The sequence below is a fragment of the Betta splendens genome, chromosome 2 (genome assembly GCF_900634795.4).
Source record: "Betta splendens chromosome 2, fBetSpl5.4, whole genome shotgun sequence".
Classification (NCBI taxonomy): Eukaryota; Metazoa; Chordata; class Actinopteri; order Anabantiformes; family Osphronemidae; genus Betta; species Betta splendens.
Window position 1 is genome coordinate 446,008 of NC_040882.2, and position 18,598 is coordinate 464,605.

The following is an 18,598-nucleotide window of genomic DNA, read 5'->3' on the forward strand; positions in this document are numbered from 1 at the left end:
TGCACCCTTTGTCTGAGCGCGCCTATGGACGCACCCATGGGTGGCAGAGTAAATGCCAGCTGTTCAGCTCCCACAGCACCCACTGGTTGAGTTAGCGGTGTGTGAAGCCCGCTGAGCCCACCTGACCAGAACATGGCGAGTGGCAGGTGATTTTCTGATGGGATTAACTGTATTTTGTTTACAGGTCATAAACCGCGTGTCACGCGTTAACCCCGCATTCTCCCCCATAAGCCTCCCGAATCAAAGACGCAAAGTTTTCATTGCAAAAGGGATTTGAGGGCAAATATAAGGCAGTGGAGCAATTCTGTGCTTCATGCCAGTGTCACCCTAGACCGCCACCCTCCCTCTCTCCCATCTCATCCCAGTAGATTTAATTTGGACAGGGCTCAAAACCGAGGGAGCCTCGTGGATTTGTTTACATTGAATAGGCAGGCTGGGGGCCAGGGCCATGGGGCCCTCTATTCGTTAATATACAGTGAGGATTTCTGTCTAAATTACTGCAGTTCAATCCCCACTGCACGCCTTGAAAGGGCGTCTCAGGCGGCCAGGAGCAACGTGACACCGAGGGCGCATATCCAGAGAGGGCTCCTTACAACACGGAAGACCTTAAAAATAAAAGGATCTAACTTATATAAAACCAGCCTCAAAAGCCAGCTCTGAAATGATCCCCCAAATCACCATAGAGTGGTAAAAACACTCTTGTATACAATGTGTTTATTATTTATTTGCTTATTATAAAAATGTCCCCAAGTTTCCTGCTGGGGGACTTCATTTATTTTGTATGCAAGAAAAAAAGAAAAGAAAAAAGAAAGAAAGGGGGGAGAGGAAAAAAAATCATCCCCAAGTATAACAAGAGACGAACAGTTAGTGCTGATTTTCATTTGCATAAATTTTCATATATTTTAGTGAAAATAATAGCGGGAGCCGAGGAGTGCTCCTGCTCAGTTGAGGCAGAGGAAAGAAAATCTTAGGGAGCATCGAGTCGTAGGAAGGGAACGGGAGATAGCCCTTTACAGACACTGTGAAGCTATTTCAGCCCCTTTTCCTGGACACAAGGTAAGTCAACAATTATCTATACGGATTTCTTTTTACGCTTGAGGAATGTTGGGAGTTTACAGCCTTGTCTCGCGTTGCTCCGAAGCAGCTTCGACGCTCTTCCTTGTGACTGCTCGCGGTTTAAATCACATTTGCAGCCCACTTCTACATCCATTTGTAGATATTATCTTTGTATTGCGCGTTTTAAGCCGAATTGTAAACGCGCGTCCTTTTTCTTTCTTCCACAATGCGTAAAAATCAATAGGCGCGCTGTTGTTCGCTTTTTGCGCCTCGACATCCTTCCCTTTTCTGTTTTTCTTTTTTTGGCCATTATATAAATAGCGGGCAGATGGATAAGCTGTGCTGTTTTGTAGTGAATGTCCACCGGTGAAAAGTGCAATCAATCACATTTTAGGGAGAGAAAGAGAGAGAGAGAGCGAGAGAGAGCGAGAGTGAGACAGAAAAAGAGAGAGAGGAATGGAGAGAGTGAGCGAGAGTCTCCTCGGTTGAATCCTCCAGAGAGATCGCGTAGGCAAGTGCAATATGAAAATCGTTTACTATAAATCGATCTCGCCGCTGCAAAGTTTGTTTAAAGTTTATACGCAGCAACCTGCCGACCACAGCTCGCTCCTAAGCTGTTCCCATCAAGACAGACAACCCTCATGATTTCTTATAAATAGCTTGGAGATTTTATTTTAATGAATGCTGCCCAGTTTGTTCTTTTATTTTTCTGCTTTGGAGCGGTTCCCAACAGCGAAAGGAGGAAGGAGAAGGATGCCAGGAATTAAAAAAAAAAGTAAAAGTCAAACTCAAACGTGGGATTTCTCTAAACAAAGTGCAGATGCAAGGCAGTTATTTAACAGCAGACATGAACTCTGAGAACTGTATCGTCTCTGTATCTGTGACAGCTTCCTGCTACAAAGTCCATCATGCGGCTCTATCACACATTAACCCGCGTCTGTGGAGAAGTCGTTTGGTTTTCGCTGCACTTTGCTAAAGGGTCATTTTTTTCTCACGGGTTAACTCCGCTCCCTTCATTGATGGGCAGCGCATGTCTGAGCCCAGCGCTCGGTCTCCATGGTGAGCCCAATAAAAGGGGAACACTGGGCGCATTAAGCTGTATGTTTGTGCACTGGAGTCGAGATGAAAAGGGGCTCGCTGTCCCGGGCCAGCAGCACCGGTGCTGGGCGGTACCGCCTTACGGTAACGCCGTGACTCCAAGCACCAAACTACAAATAATAGATTTTACTGTTGTCAGTGAATCATTGAATCGCCACCTCATCGAGGAACAACGTCCAAGTCGTGGGCTGCTTTTACAACTTATCCCATGAAAACTGATCAAATCAATATGAGTTAGGTCTTAGTTGAAGTTGAAGTTGAAGGGAGGGGAGATGAGATGTTTTTTTTTCTCAAAGCCACGGATAAGTCGGTTAAAAAACCCAATCAGGGTATCGCGAGTAAACTGTCATCTCTTTAAATGTAAATGGAACGAGAATTACTTTGCAGCACTTCTTAAGGACATTGCTGTCAGAGTTCAATAATTATGGTTATATTCTTTGATACATGGTATTGCCAGTAATAAATAAATTTGCGTGGCGGTGTATTTTTTCAGCCCTCTGTACATCTCACACATCAGTAGCCCCAGCATGTGTTACTGCGTCACTTAGGACTGAGCTGAAACGTGGTTGACTTCGTCCTAAATAATTAAATAAAAATCATATTTGCCGCCAGGTGTCGCGCGAACTTGTTGCAAAGTCTGTAAAAATGCACAGACTTAATCTATACAACAAACACCCTGACGTCACTTTAAATAATTTTCACATTTCACAAGTTATTTATTTGTTGAGTTTACTTACGTGACATAGAATCTTTTTTCATCTAAAGTGAGATATTAATTTACTCAAGCTTGAATTGTATTTCTGCATGCCCGTGCATGCACGGACGTACGTGCAGTTTTTTTTCCATCTTTAAAAGTGACACTTTAACACAGAATGAAGTGTTTATGACGCGTATGACTCTTCGTTGCAGTATTTTTCTTTCCGCCGTGTAAAGACCCGTTCATAGCTTTTTACAGCCACCGTTTCGAGGACAGACGTGAATTGATAGCTTTTTGGCAGGATGGCAATTAAGACGTCACCGGGGCCAGAGGAGGAAAATGACTGAACGGGGAAACGTTTCCAAGGGCCAATAGGAAAAAAAACCTCGGCCACGCACTGATGTACTGAGCACAGAGAAGTCTCATTAACTGGGTTTTAATGAAGACGTCCCTTGCTAAACAAATATATGTCAAAATAAATACAACTAGTGCTCGGACTATACGCATCCATCCCAGAGACTACTAAAACCCCTCCAATTAATATTCGGGATTTTAAACACACGCCACTCTGTTCCACTGCGGACCGCTCGGCACATGCGTCATTGTTTGCACATGCACTCTGCCTCATTAGCATCATCAGGAGTTGCACGCGCAAACCTGCTGTATTGATCAGTACAGCTGCTGCAGCCTATCAGTGACAACGCAGCTCTAGTTGATATGCTAATAGCGTGTGATGAAATAGGCCTGTCCGCTCTTTTAAGCCGGTCGCCATCTGCATTAGCCTATAAGCCGTAAGTCTGAGCCAGCAGGTCTTTGTGGAAACATATGACGAACTGGCGACTTTAAGAATTATTAGTAAATGAAGGCTGGACAGGGCTCATGAATCATCCCGGGAATTAGTGCATTGCAATTTGTCTACATGCTTGACCGGACATTTAGTGTTGGACTATGCAGTGTTACTCTTCATCATCATCATCACCACCACCACCAGCAGCAGGAGCAGCAGCAACAAAGCATCAAAGCAGCTCACTGCGTTATTACTCTGTATTATGCACCCATTCTGTCATGGTGTTACAATGACGGTTATTGGTAGCAGGAGGCCATTTATTCATTTATTCCTCCAGGAGCAGATTGTCTAATTCATCAAGATGCTTTCATGAACTTGCATTCCCCCAATCAGATGCAAAATAAATCAAAAGGAGCGTCCACGTTCCAAAAGTCGTACACTGGTAAACATATTGTAATAAAAATAATAATAGAGTGGCTGTTTTGTGCAGCCGAAATGTGATTCAATTAAAGCGAATATGTTCAAATAGGAATCTAACAGGAAACAGGGGCTACCAGAAAGCACCAAACATGATCTATTAACTTTCTCTCATAAAACATTTTCATCGCTCTGATTCAACTTTTCGCAGCTGCCATAAATTCATGACACATGACATTTAGATTTATGTCAGCCTCCAAAGGTGGGTAAACCAAGTGCAGGTGCCTGCAGCTTCCTCTGCACCCTGGTTACAATATTCTGATTAAATTGACGCAATTCCTGTCCTTTTAATTATGGCCTACTTAAGTTGCCTATGGGCTACATAATTTATTTTCTTTCCCTTGGTCCAGCCACTAATCCGCAACGACATATGTTGAGTGTGAGACTCACGTCAGACCAAACGTTGATTTAAAGCTGAATTCAACTTGAAGCACTTAAATGATAATGTAGCTACTATACCCTTGATTAAATGGGCTACACTGGATATCAGTGTAAGCATTAAACATGCCTTCAATTTCAGACATGAATAGGATTTTTTTTCTTAACCCATTCAGATGAGACAGAAACGCTTTATTAATATTCTATTAATAAAGGCCAACATAGAGCTACATACACCTCTCATTCCATTATCCGAGGTTGGTAATTGCTCTGTATTATGCTGTGGGCATCCAGTTTGTAAGTGGACAGACATGCAGGTGTAAAGATCATATGCTTAGTGTCATGTCATGACTTTCCATGTGAGCACAGACTATTGATTTTTGGATTGGAAATCAATTTTAGTGTCATAATGCAGATTAAAAAGCATGTCAAAACACATTTCACCTGTATTTCCTAATTTCATCTGTGTGTGTGTGTGTGTTTGTGTGTGTGTGTGTTGGTGCAATGAAAACACAAGAGAAAATTGATTAATCTTCATACTGGAAACTGTTAAACAAAATTAATTCTTTGTGTGCAAAGAGAGTAAGCAACTGGATTACTTTCATTATTTTGTAATATCATACAAATTAGGCTGTGATTTAATTTTAAAAGTAAAGGTCAAAAGCCGCACTGAGGTTAGTTTTTTTGTTAATAAAACATCCATGTGGTCAAAATCCTCGCACCCTTGCACGCACGCACGCTCGCACGCACGCACGCTCGCACGCACGCACGCACGCACGCACGCACGCACGCACGCACGCACGCACGCACGCACGCACGCACGCACGCACATATTGCGTCTGAGAGTCTGAATTAACCAGGAATGAGACGTGTGTTTGTGTTTGATTGAGGAAGGGGGGATGGTGGGTTAGCTTTGTCTGTCCGACCCGCCCCGCTACCCCAAGCCCCTTCACCCATCGCTCATTGGATGCTAGCTCAGCCACATCCCTCCTCCTGTCTTTTACTGTGCAGGTCACACAAACATCCAGATGTAAAACATCAGCACAGACGCACAGGCTTAAAACCCCCGATCTGCATCAGCATCAACAGCAAAACAAACCATAGTTATTGTTCATGCAAATAATTAGATGGACACACTGGTATTTTTTGTTCTTTCAGAGTCTATTACACATGCTAATCATATTCTGTTATTAAGCAGGGTAATTAATAAGTAAAGTAAATCCACAGGAAATCACATGTATAGAAGTCTTCAGCAGCTCGGGCTGTAACCACTGAGCATGTCAGTCCCAGCTTTTTGTTTTTGTTTGTTAAACAGTGGCATTCCCTGAGGAGGGGGGGGGGGGGGGGGGGGGGGGGGGGGGGTTGTGGCACCTCCCTGCCCAGGATTACATTAATCAAAGTATTTATTTCCCTCGGGGAGCCAGGCGCAAATCACTCCAAATCCCAGTAAAATTGGATAACAGAGGAACAGGCGCACCTAGAGTAACCCCCTCGCCTTTTTTTGCTCATTTCACCAACTTAATGGATCTAGTTCTATCTAACTTTGTGGAACAGTGTGTGGAAGAGCATGGGTAGAGGGGGGGTGGAGGGAGGCTGCAAAACTAGCGGTATCGAGGCCTTCGAGAAGACAAACAACATAATTGGATGGAAACGGGCGTTCAGGTATAGAGAAAAAAACAACAACACTAACCACATCCCAGATAGGAGTGAGTGGATATAGAGCTGTACAAATAACAGCCATTCTCTGATTCCCTGTCGAGGCTATAGGCATGTCTGGGTCCGAGCCAGCAACAGGAAAAACTAACCTCCAAGTTCCCCGAGCTGTGATAGACATGTCAACCTCCAGCACTAAAGCCGGCTGCCTGCTCTCCACTAAGTCTGGTCCATCAGTTGCAAAACCCGTAACAACAACAAAAAAATGCCGGATACCGTCTTTGCACTATTTGCTAGGTAATTATGTGTGATGTTTGGGCAAAGACTAGATGGCTAATAAATCAGCAAACGTTTACAGTCAAGCCGGTGCTGATAAGGCAATAAATACAGAACCGAATGGGCCGCCTATTACAGGTAATGCAAATAAAATAATAGGCTGTAATTTTTCTTCATGCGTCGCAGTGGCTGCGGCAGCGGTGGCGCTGCCTCCGTCTTTGATATTCATGAGGAAAACGGGGAGGAAATGTCGCCTCTTTGTCTTTATGGGCGCTGCACTGTACTGTAGCGTAAATTCAATGCTCCTGCCTGCGTCCCAATCAGGGAAGAACGATGGCCTTCTTGTGTAGAGGCAGCGCCGCCACCCTCAGGACGCACACACACAAATTCAAACGCATGCAAATGCAATACGTTTGTCGACACACGCTCGCATACCCATGCTTTACTGTGGCTCCTGTGGAAGGACTGGGGGTGGATGGATCAGCTGGCAGGGTCCTGACAGAGCCCGGCCTCTTGGGGTGAGTGCCTGCATGGCGTACAATAAATGAAGTGGGCATTTGTCCAGGAATACTGCACTTGTAGAAGACAGAAAGCTGTGTGTGTCCTTTACGGGTACAACTGTCTGCAAAGTATTTACTGTATGCTTGTCTCAAAGTACCCAAGAGCTCGGCTAATGATCAGTGATGCTGGGGGTATTCAGTTGTAATGGGACCAACATACAGTAGGTTGAATAGACTGGAAAGTAAAGACCTGAATGTTGAGTGCAGACTCACAAACCAGTGCTACCAAGGCCATGATGCTAGACTGTTAGTAAGCCGACTCTGATAACTGGCTTGACTGCATACGCTTCTGGTCAAGTAGCATTAGCATGATGAGGCGAATTTCAATCAGCCTATGCACACACTGAAAACATAACAACTGACTGTATTTACACATTTCACTGATGCACAGGCCAGTGGTTGCTGAGCACAGTAGGAGAACCACAGCCATCATGCTAAAGTACAGCAGGTACAGCGATATTAAAGATTTAGTCTCTGTAGACACACATGGACGTGGCAAAACAAACATTGCTGCAAAAATTTTAAAACTGGACAAAGCTTGAACAGTTCAATGTTGCAGACGGCCTTTCCTTTAAAATCCCACCATTTCCCCGTGTGTCCTGAAGCCACGCTTCGACAGCCGCTGCATTGAACAATATGGATCCTGCATGTTTAAAACGGCACTCAGCACATAAGCACATGTGGCTGCTTCTGGTGGTGCACTGTCAGGTCGAGGCATCTGTAATAATGATCTCTAACTCTCAACTTAGGAACGAGGCCTCGCCGCTGCTGTTGTTGATGATATGCGACCACAGCTGACATGTGCTATTCATACCAGCGCTTGTGTGGCCACGCTCAGCAGCCGCAAAGCCTTGATTCATTCGGAGCATTATGCGCCGGACGCTTATGGCACCTCTCCCCGTTCCCGTGCAGTCAGGCCCATTTATTTGGAAATGGCTTTACATACATCTTCCTCTATGTGACTCTGCCCCCCCTCCCGGATCATGGCTTTAGCATACCCACATGCAAATTGGGTAAACTAAAAGCTACAACGTTGCAGCGAGATCAGCAAACTGCTATATTATAGTTATTTGTATTATTGATCACATTTTCCAACATGTAATCGTTACTCTCTGGTTTGGGTCCATACTGTCAGATCATGTAACCACTTTGAGATACGGACACCAAAGTTGCCAATGAGAGGCCAGCGGTAGGGTTTTTTGTTTACATGGTCAAGCCGTGTTGGGTATTTACTGCTGGATGTGACATTGTTTTCCAGTAGTTAGCTAGAACTGTTGTGTAAAGTAGAGAGACCAGGCATAAGGCAAGTCCCTACAGAGTCTCTTCCCTGCTCCACAGAGCTGCTTGGAGAACCTTTTACGTTCCCCTCCCTCCTAATCCGTCCAGGCCTGGCATGAGCGTCCAAGCCAGCAACATCACAAAAGTAGCTTTGAGGGGATTGCATGCTGGCTGGTGACCTCTCTGAGCTCACACCCACCACACATTACTCACCAGCAGGCCTCAGACTGAAACCAGGCTAGGACGCATATGTGTCCAGGGACTGGAGGAGCGGTGACTCAGTCTTATTCTACTAACCTCCTTCTTTTGTTTCTTCATACTTTGAAGTGGGATCTTCAGCGGTATAAATGACGAGTAGTTACATGAGAATTAAACAATGTGGAACAGAGTGGAGCACAATAGAACTTTGTTGTTCAGCCATGTTGGAAAGTTGCCTCAGCGTGGACTGTCAAGTCAAATATCCCTTTTGGCTTTTTTGCGGTGCACTGTCAGGTCGACGTTCCAGGAGGCGATGTTGACTGTGTGCGAACACGTGTACTGGATATGTGCGCTCCATTGTTTTCCATGAAGCAAACGCCAGCGTTTGTGTTTTTATCTGAGCGGGATCGCATTAAATCTGACGATTTTCCGTCTCGATATAAATAAATTCACATTTCGCGTATTACTTTTCATGCTGCCTCCGAGGTAGTGTCACATTCAACGTGCCACACGTTGTGACGGAAAAATCATTTTTGCTGCTTCTCATTGCGGTGCATGCTTGTATTAATATACTGTATATTGCCTCAAACACTATTGCTGCTAGTGTGAATGTCTTCATTGTCAAAATAGGAGAAAAGAGTGAAAGCTCGTATTATGTTCCCACAACCTCCAAATCAAGGTCTTCCACAGGGACGCCTCCTTTGTATGACTGAACTTGAGATAATGCAGGGTGTCATGTAAAATGAAATTACATGCAGCACACTGTTCTCTCCTCTGCACAGCGCTCGGCACCTTGTTATTCTCAGACTGTAACCTTCATATCGTAGGTGTGAGACGAAAGCTTAGCAAAGCATGGCCAATTCTCCGCGGTTACGCCTGTGGCTGGGAGCGTGTGTTTTACATTTCAGCCCTCTCCAGTGTGCAGCGCTGTGTTTGTCGTGGACCTTTTCAGATTAGCAGGCCGCAAACACAAATCCTCCCAACAATGACTCACACACGTCTCGGGACGCCGTCGGTATCTAGCTATAGAAACTCTAGTTTAGCCCACATTTATTCAACCTGTGTGCACTCCTCAGCTAAACCTCTGAATGACACTGTTACATAATGCTGCTCTGTTCTCTCCGTAATCTCTCTGTGTCAGAGCATTCGGTGCTGACGAAACGCAAGCGCAGAGCCACATGTAAGGGTCTGTTTGCCTGCAACTCCTGCTATTCGGCTGCTTGTGCTCAGCTTTAACTTAGTGTAGGTCACTTAGAGGCTAAATCAGAAGTGACTCCGACGGCACTTAGTCTCAGGCTTCGTCACCGTTTCTCTTTAAACACGTTCACATTCAATAAAGCAGCTTTTTTAATTCTTCACGCTCACTGCTGTAGACCTGCACTTTCCAGAAATCACCTGTCAATCAAACGGTGTAGGTGGACCTGTTTTGTCCCGGTACATATATTTGCTGTTGTTGACATTTTGAGTTTCTTTTTTCTCTGTGTCTGAGTAAGGATGGCCATCCCTGCTTATGCAAACAGCTCTTCTTCTGCTTACTCCAAACAAACCCAAAACACGCTATGTTCCCAGGAAAGAGCTGCCAGACGCAGAGTGTGTTTGGAGCAGCAAATAGAAAAGCTTTCATGAACTTGTTGCAGGCCCAACTACAGTTAGCGGTCGTCAACAAATATTTGCACAAATGAGACAGCACTGTTGGTGGCACAAACAGAGTCTCCCAGACATCATGAAAATGTCAGCGATTATGACTTCAAGGCTTAAATGTAACGCCAAAGACCAGTCCTGTGGAAAATGTTTCAGACTTTGCACTTAGTTTATAGGGGAGGTCCTCACTTATCACTTATGATAAAATAGCAGCAACGACCATCATCAATAAAGCAACATTTCAATGTACCACACTGAAACATTCATTCTGTTGCAATTCAATCCTGAATCACTCAATGACAAGAAGGTACATAAACCTAGAGCACACTTTGCAGTGGAGGTTTTTGTGCATGCACCTGATTGTAACATCTGTTTTCTCTTTGTTTCTTCCTGTTTCTTCCAGGAGTGTCACATTACCCTGGCACCACACACACCACCATTCAGTCCTGCTGCGACACCCGTCTATGTCCCCCGTCCTCCCCCTTTCTGTGCAACGTCTGGAGGTAAGGGCCTTAGCTCGCTGTATGTTTCCACCTCAGCAGAAGCGGACACGCCGTCTCCCCAGCTTCCGTCTTCTTCTGCGCACCCGCTGTTGGAGTATTCACGCTTTAGGCTGTGTTCTGAGAGAGAGAGAGAGAGAGAGAGAGAGAGAGAGAGAGAGAGAGGAGAAGAGAAGAGAAGACAGGGGATAGAAATATGGAAATGTTATTGTTGAAGCAAAGAATGAAGGTGGGGGAGCACTCCCTTTATACTCCCTCACCTCTCTGCTGCCATCTCCATCCATTTAACCATTGCATGCAGACAGACAGACAGTGAAAGCGAGAGAAACAGAAAGAGAGAAAGAGAAGTTTAGGTCTAAAAGGAGCAACAACCGGAGCAGGATATAAAAAATGTGCTGGCCACTTTTTTCAGTTGCACTTAGACCTTGTTCTGGACTCAGAGGTTGAAACGCTTACACACTGTGCAGCTAGAGACACGAACCCTAAACCAGATCTACAGATGCCCCTAATAGAGCATAGGAGCAGGACAGAGGCCTTGCTGTTTAAGCAGTGTTAGCATACTGATCTGGATTATTGTATTATTGTATTGTGTTGGTCAGAGCAACAACGTAAAGCACTGAAGAGGGAAAATGCAGACATGTCAGCTGTGTCCTAAGTCCGATGTAAGATTCACAGAAAGAACTGGTCCCACCCTCCCAGGTGCAAAACAGCAACAAGGTGTAAAAGAAGTGTCAATAAACATGACTTTAACAGACTAATAATACATTATAATATAGAACATATGTTCACAAGCAATGTTGAAAGACATATACATTATGTAATTATGTACAAATATCATAATATAAATATATTAAAATAACAAACGTATTCCACTTGAAGTACTCGTGAGACGGGAAAACTGCATTTAAGTGCAGTACAAAGTAACTGTACTTCTGTCAGACATTTATAATGGCTGGGGGTCTGTTCAGCTGTTCAGGTGCTGCTTTGTCTGCTCTCTTGGGACAAACGTTCTATAACAGATTTAGGTATAAGTATTAATAGCACGTGCTAACTTCACTTGCTTTGATGTGTAAAACGTCCTGATTCCATGCAGATTTGTACAACATTACTGATTACGTTCAATGTTGTATGCACAAACATGGAATGGAGGACAAGAAATCAAGTGCAGGCAGCGATGAAGCATATCAACATTTCCATCAAGTGTATTATTAGTTAATTATCAGTGCTATACTGCTCTGCTTAGCCTTAGCAGCCTAATACAGATACAGTTGAATCTGAATCTGAATCTGAATCTGAATTACTGTATGTTCACAAATATAGCAATTAAAAAAAATAAAATAAAAATACAGCAATTCAAATGCAAACACTTCTGTCATGACTCCCACATGTCATGTTGCTTTTTTTTTGTAAATCCAGTTCTACATGAGCAGGAAATATATTTTCATATCGTAATCATATATATTAATAGTTGATATCAGTTTGCAAACTGTCTGTATAAACTATCTGTATGTTATGTATAAAATGGACATGACGCTCATGCACATATTGAAACAGTCACTTAAATACCTATGTAGAGGCAAAAACATGTAGAAACCACACAGCCAGACACTCAGACAGAATAAGAGTGCAGTCCTGTGAGGAAGTGGGAAGCCCATTTGTAAAGCCCTCACGCTCCCAGGAAGACTTTTTGAAGTGATTATGAAGACAGTTCAGATCAAAGGATTTGACAAGTCTGAGTGTGCGCCAAATACGAGCCCGGGTAATCACGCCGAAGCCCCTCCATATGAGATGGCAGTGGTCCCCCCCAGCTGCTTTGCAAATGTAATGTGACACTTACGGATAAACAGATTATCAAGGAGTGGAGGGGTGCAGTTGAGTTAGGCAACCAGAGCGTGAAAAAAATTAATAAAGAGAAAATAAAAATTAAAAAAATACTAAAGGAGGTGATATAGAATATTTAATGAAGTGAAGGGAGGGGTTAGTGTCAGAGGCTTGATGACTAATTCTCCACTGATACAGGTCTAAATGATTAAATTTAGGACTATTAGTGGCGACGTTAGATGATGAGGCACTGTTTTCTGAGGCGGTGGCAGACTCGGGGCTTCAGAGGACAGTTTTTCCTCCTTTCTCTTTTCCTTCACTAGTTATTATAGATTAATCCATAATCCTCAGCACCTAAAGACATTTTTGTCAGTGAAGCTCAGGGACAGAGCCGGTAGATTTTTTTTAACATGTCTTTGGTTGTGCTCATTTCCCCTCAGCATGATGTCACATTGTCACGTCTGGGACCGCCAGCTCCTCTCAGATACTGTTTCATAAGGTATTTTGGCAGAGCTGAGGTGGGATTTATCACTTTATGTAAGCGGAAATGTTCTACCTCGTGTGTGCTGCTAGATTTCTTCAATCTTGCACCATGTGAAACGTAAAGGCTGCTCGTGTAAGATATTTTATGAATGGAGCGTTATATAGATAAATGTCAAATTATATAACTGTGTCACATTACCCACTTTTATTTTATGTGAAGGAGATTCTTGAGATTGTCTTTAATTCCAAACTCCAATGATATATGAATTATACTTGCAATAATTTGTCTGTTTATAGAAGGTTTCAGGATTCTGCAGCACAAATCTGTGATTGAAGGCTGTTTATGTGTTGTGACATGTATGTCCACGATTGGTTTCGTCTGAACTTAGACACTAATGCTCTTTAAAGAATTGCCACTGATGAGACTTGCAGAAGAAACACTTTAGTTAATCAGATTGTGTCGTGTGGTTCTGTGCATGTCCAGATGACTTTAATGCAATCAGTTACACAATAAAAAGCATCTCCACAGAAGCGGTGCTCTGTCTATTCTGTCCTTTAAGTGTCTCATAATGAGCAAGACTTTACGTTAAGAACAAAGTCCCCTGCTTCTATTGTACGCTGTGATTAAAGTGGTCCAGAAGTGGTCACAGAGTATCCGTTTGTCCGGTCAGAAGAGGGTGTGAGTCTTTCTGTCTTCATCTCTGCTCGTGTGTGCGACTGAATGACCCTTGTGGCGGACAAATGTCCCTTTGAGGGTGTTCGGACAGACCGTAGGACGGGGCGACTCGGCGATGGACACAGAGGACTGAGGCTTCAGTGTGGCCACCGCCACGTGGGCCCAAGTCACCTTTCATCTCCAGCACTCGTCCATTTCCTGTCCCCTTCATTCATGCACAACACAAAGCATGACGTGGCACACGGCGATGGATACACTTCTTTAGTCAAACGACTGGTGCTCTAAGGTGTCGTAGTGAACGAGATTTGGCTGCTTCCCAAAGATAACTGCCTTCAAAAAGCTCCTGGACTTACTGATATAGAAATATTTTTGGTTTTGGGCTTACAAATAAATTCCAAAAATCTTGACAAGTCCACAGAGACAGAAGCAGAGAGGCAGAAACACAAGCTATGCAGCTGAAAAAAACAAAAACAAGAAACCCCACGGAGCGGATAAAAATATCTCACCCCAAAAGAAAAAGTTCACCAGCAGAGACACAGGTGAAACTGTCACAGAAACAAAATAGCACTAAAACCTGAAACACACTGACGCTGAAAGAAGAACACTCCCTTTAATGTTGGACAATTCTCCCTCTTCCTGTTTTAATCACCCTGTAAATGTCCTTGTTGCCAGTTATTAATACTAGTTTATTCCCGATCATGAATGCATCACAAAACCTAAGATGAGGGCAACATGTCTGGCTGCTCCATGTATTTGTAAATGGAATGGATTCACTGCCCACCCCCCACCCCCCACCAATGGTTCAATGTGTCAGGTAGAGATGTCAGTTTGATTGGTCAGTACTAAGGGCAGACGCTTATTGATTGGCTGCTCATTAGGAGAGAGTGGCCCGGCGGGAGTATCGGGGCTGACACCGTTAACACCGAGCTCCGGAGTGTTGACCGCTCTTTAACGAACGGCCATCAACCGAGCGGGACCCGGCCATTGACCCACCAGCTCCGTACGATCCCTTACCGAGAGGCTGGAGTGTGAGTAAAGGGCTGCAGTGTGTGCTGCTATTGATCCATGAACCATGGAGGCAGGAACCTATATGGGAGACAAATTCCCAATACGTGTGAGAGCAGGTTTTAGCCTGACCCTCCACAAGCTTCATCACAATGCGTGGAAGGCACTCAGACACACACACACTGTCTTTCACACTGTTCTAATTGTTTGTTTGGAATCTGTAATGACATAAAGAAATAGAAACATCCCAAAATATGCTGCAGCAACTGTTGTGTTATTTTCCACCAACAGGAACAAACACAAATAAAATGTGGTCAGGTTTGTTTTTTCCTGTGCAGAGCATGAAACTGGTGGATTATGAAACCAGAAAGACAAGATGCCTCCTGTCAATCACGTCATTTGTTAGAATGTAAAGGAACCTTTGCTCAGTATCTACTGTAGGCGGTGACGATGTCTTGGTGACAAATGTCAGTAACATCTGTCTGGCTGCTAAAGCTGATGAACCTAGAAATCATGACCAAAGACAAAGAAAGGAGCAAACTGAGTCTAAGTAATTAGATAGAAAGCAGATGTGAAAAGGTCCATCCTCACCTCCTCCACCAGCGACTGGAGCAGGAGCAGCACTCTGAAGACAACGCTAGATGCATCTGCACAATAAGTTCATCAAATAAAAATACGTCCTGTATGGAATACATGCTGTGGATTCTTTGTTTTGATTGCTATGTGTACTTGTGCATCACACGATCTTTAGTTGAACTATATTTGCAAGGTTCGGGTGACACCAATCCGTGATTAGAAATGTTTGTACTATGTTAGTTAGTGTATTGTGATTGTATTGTTTCTACCATATAAAAGTGAAGATATCCTAATTCAGAAATGTTGGACTATTAAGAATTGGCAACTGCTCCCCTGAATTTCCTCTCTTGTAGTAAAGAAAGAAGTGTGATTTGCTCTTTGCTGGTGTCTAACTTCCCAGATGCAGTGTGTCTTAATATTACTGGGTCCTGCAGGATGGAGCCACATTGTGACAAACTTGCTTTGATTGGCACCTTGGCTTGGCTCCTCTCCGCCGTCTCCACTTCTACAAATGTACTGGTGGCTGACTGGACCTAACAGGCAATGAACTCATGATGCAGGATGCAGCTCGAGCTAAACGCTTCAGATGTGAGTATTACATGCTGAGTTTCTCAGGTGTTTGACCATTTGGCTGATCAGACGTCTTCATAGCGAGAGTTGGCAGAGGTACAAGTCAACAAAAGCGGATTGGTTCAGCACCGCCGTGCCTTCTGGGGTGCCTGCACAGAAATCTGTGTGTGTGTGGGAAAGGAAAGCGATGCGAGCGTGTGTCTGTGTTCCTGTGAAAAAAAAAAAAGGCTCGGAGTGTATGACAGCCACAGCCGTTTTGGCTCATTGAAATATCATTACAGTAGCTCTACTTATCAGATTAGTTGGAGAAAGGGATTAACATAATTGTGAAATCCTTAAGTAGCGAGTCTGCACACCGGTTTGTTCTACTTTTGTCTGCAAATATAAAAAAGTACCAGTACTTTTAATCTGGTTTTATCTTAACATGCATGGATATCTCCTAAAACACGATTGTTTGAAATGAAATCTGGTGAGTGAACTGTCAGAGTTGGAGGAAATATTTCCCGACTGGAGGAGATTGGGAGACTATAACAGCAAATAACCAAACAATGAAGACAGGCTGAGATGTGTGTGTCTGTGTGTGTCAGTGTGAGTGTGTGAGGGAGCGAGTGGGGGCTGTGATCAGAAAGTGAATGAGCCATTTCACCGGCTGCACTTCTCCTCTCTCCTCCTGCGTGTGTGTCTCTCTCTCCAAGGGGAAGCCCGAGCTGTGGACAGCAGTGGAAATGAGCTTGGCCGTGCAGTAAGTGTGGCGACCTCGTGGCTAACCCCGCGCTGTTTCCACAGCTCTCTGCACTAAATGATGCCTACTGTATCTAGCCCAGGAGGAGGAGGAGGGAGGGGGAGCGCTACCCCTCCGCTTCCAGCCAGCTCACATCAGCCAGTCTGGAGGAGGGCTGCTGCAAGGGACATGTCGACTTCTACTTTGTGACAGTGTGGATTTGCACCTGTAGTCTTTAACATGTGTGAGCACCGTAACATAAATATGAATGGATTTGCTATTTTTACAAGTACAAGCTCACTATAATCAAGCATTATAGTGTTTCTTTGAGTAATTTATGGATCCGTTGATAGACTTTTGATTAACACTGATTATCACTTTTTGAAAGTAATATCAATGTTATATGTAAATATAACAAAGCAATTATGCTTTTAACCTGGTTTTATCTTAATATGAAAACAACAATTCATAGGTGTAAGGTGTAACAAAACCTCAGCACCTTTTAGCATCATTGTGTTTTTTCAGTGAACTGCGCTAAATATCATTACCTAGTAGATTCATGTTTTATTGACATTTCTTATGCTTTGTTTGGTTTAGGGCCAAACACTTTTAAACGCTTTATGATAAAATTAAAATACTTTTAATATTATTGTTGTCAATAGTCAATTAGTTACTGTTTTCATGTTGTGCACGTGTCAAATGTACATTCTGTACACCACAAAATCTAATAAAACTAAAACAAAATAAACGTGTTTATTTGTAAAAAGTCATATTAATGAAATTAGTCCCCGACTAAACAAAAGAACCAGTCGTTTGCTGGTTAAAATCTCCCATATTCAAACCTACAGCTTAGCTCTTTGCTGGAATGCTCTTTCCCCCTGGATATGGTAAATCATTGCAGTGGATTCTGCTAAATAACAGTTAATAATTTCTATTCAAATTAAACATTTACTACATTTACAAAACAAGCATTACAGCAGCCAAAATGTTCCCTAAATGTTGGAGAATGTGCAAAAGACTTTTTTGAAGCTTATAAAGTAATAAAATAAATAATGAACAGATAGGTTTATTACTATTAACGGGTTAAATTTGGCTGCTCACTGGAAATCAAATGCATGAATGAGAGTTTATCTCGTAAAGCAAACAAACACTAAACAAAATTTGATTTAAAACTTTCTTTGTAACTTTCCACATTTGACTGAGGTAATAGTGGTTTCTTTGCATGCAGCATGTTCCTATAATATGTGGGCATTCAACTAATATGAGCACTAACAATGTCACTTCTGCAGCATTACAGAGCGCTTTTGGCGTGTTCTGCACACGCGTGCCTTTGACTTGTGGTTGGATTTCAGGCGCTCTTGAAGCTTTGGAAGCTTAGCCTAAAGCTTTCAATCAGCTGTCGATGGGAAGAAGGTCTACAACATAGGTTCACTGTGTTTCTCTCACGATTGTCAACTTTGATCTATGACGGCTCAAGAGTGCAGAGTGTAAAGAATTAGACAGAAGGATTGAAAATTTAAAAAAAAGGGAGGGGGGGAGTGAGAGAGAGAGAGAGTGAGTGAGCGAGAGTGGGGAGGGGGAGGCAAGATCCAGAAAGATAAAGAGGGAGAGCAGCAAGCATCCAGCTCTGCTCTGAGCTAACCCCCTCACAGGGGAGCCAGCTGGGCAGATTGCATGTGAAACAGAGGCTTTGATGGTTGCAGGTAGCAGCTTTTCTGCTCCCACCACCCCCCTCCCACCCCCCATCTACCCAGTTCCTCTCTGTGGAGCAACAATGCGAACCCGAGCGGCCCTTCAGCAGGCACAGGTGGTATTGCTCACTCCAATTTAGCTCAAACCCCCGACTTAAAATAGCGCCGCTGTCATAGGCAATCTGCCGCCCGAGATGGACCGCTGCCTCCAGTGGAGGGGAGAAAACGTTTAAGTGGGTCTGGAAGGGAGCGAGCTGGAGGAATGGAGGAAACACGCACCCCGCAGAGCTCTGCCCATGCAGCGGCAGCAGCAGGAGCAGCACATGTTCAGTGCAAGCGCTGAAAGCAGAGGTCAGAGCAGCCAGCAGTTTATTTATCGCAGGGTGAATCCACCTGCCATAGTCATGTGGCGGCAGTGGGGTGGGGGCAGTTTGTTAGCGTCTGTCTGTCCTCTGG

At 43.8% G+C, this 18,598-nt stretch overlaps 1 long non-coding RNA gene across 2 annotated transcripts; it reads left to right on the top strand.

The window, feature by feature from the left end:
* The first annotated feature begins 517 nt into the window (after positions 1–517).
* LOC114848331 (uncharacterized) lies at positions 518–17,100 on the top strand. Of its 2 annotated transcripts, XR_003784420.3 has the most exons (3): positions 539–1,056; positions 10,503–15,748; positions 16,426–17,100. It is a non-coding gene; the product is annotated as an uncharacterized LOC114848331 (long non-coding RNA). The 2 variants fall into 2 exon arrangements; XR_005897322.1 differs by having other exon boundaries at positions 518–1,056; positions 10,503–17,100.
* Positions 17,101–18,598: the final 1,498 nt, after the last annotated feature.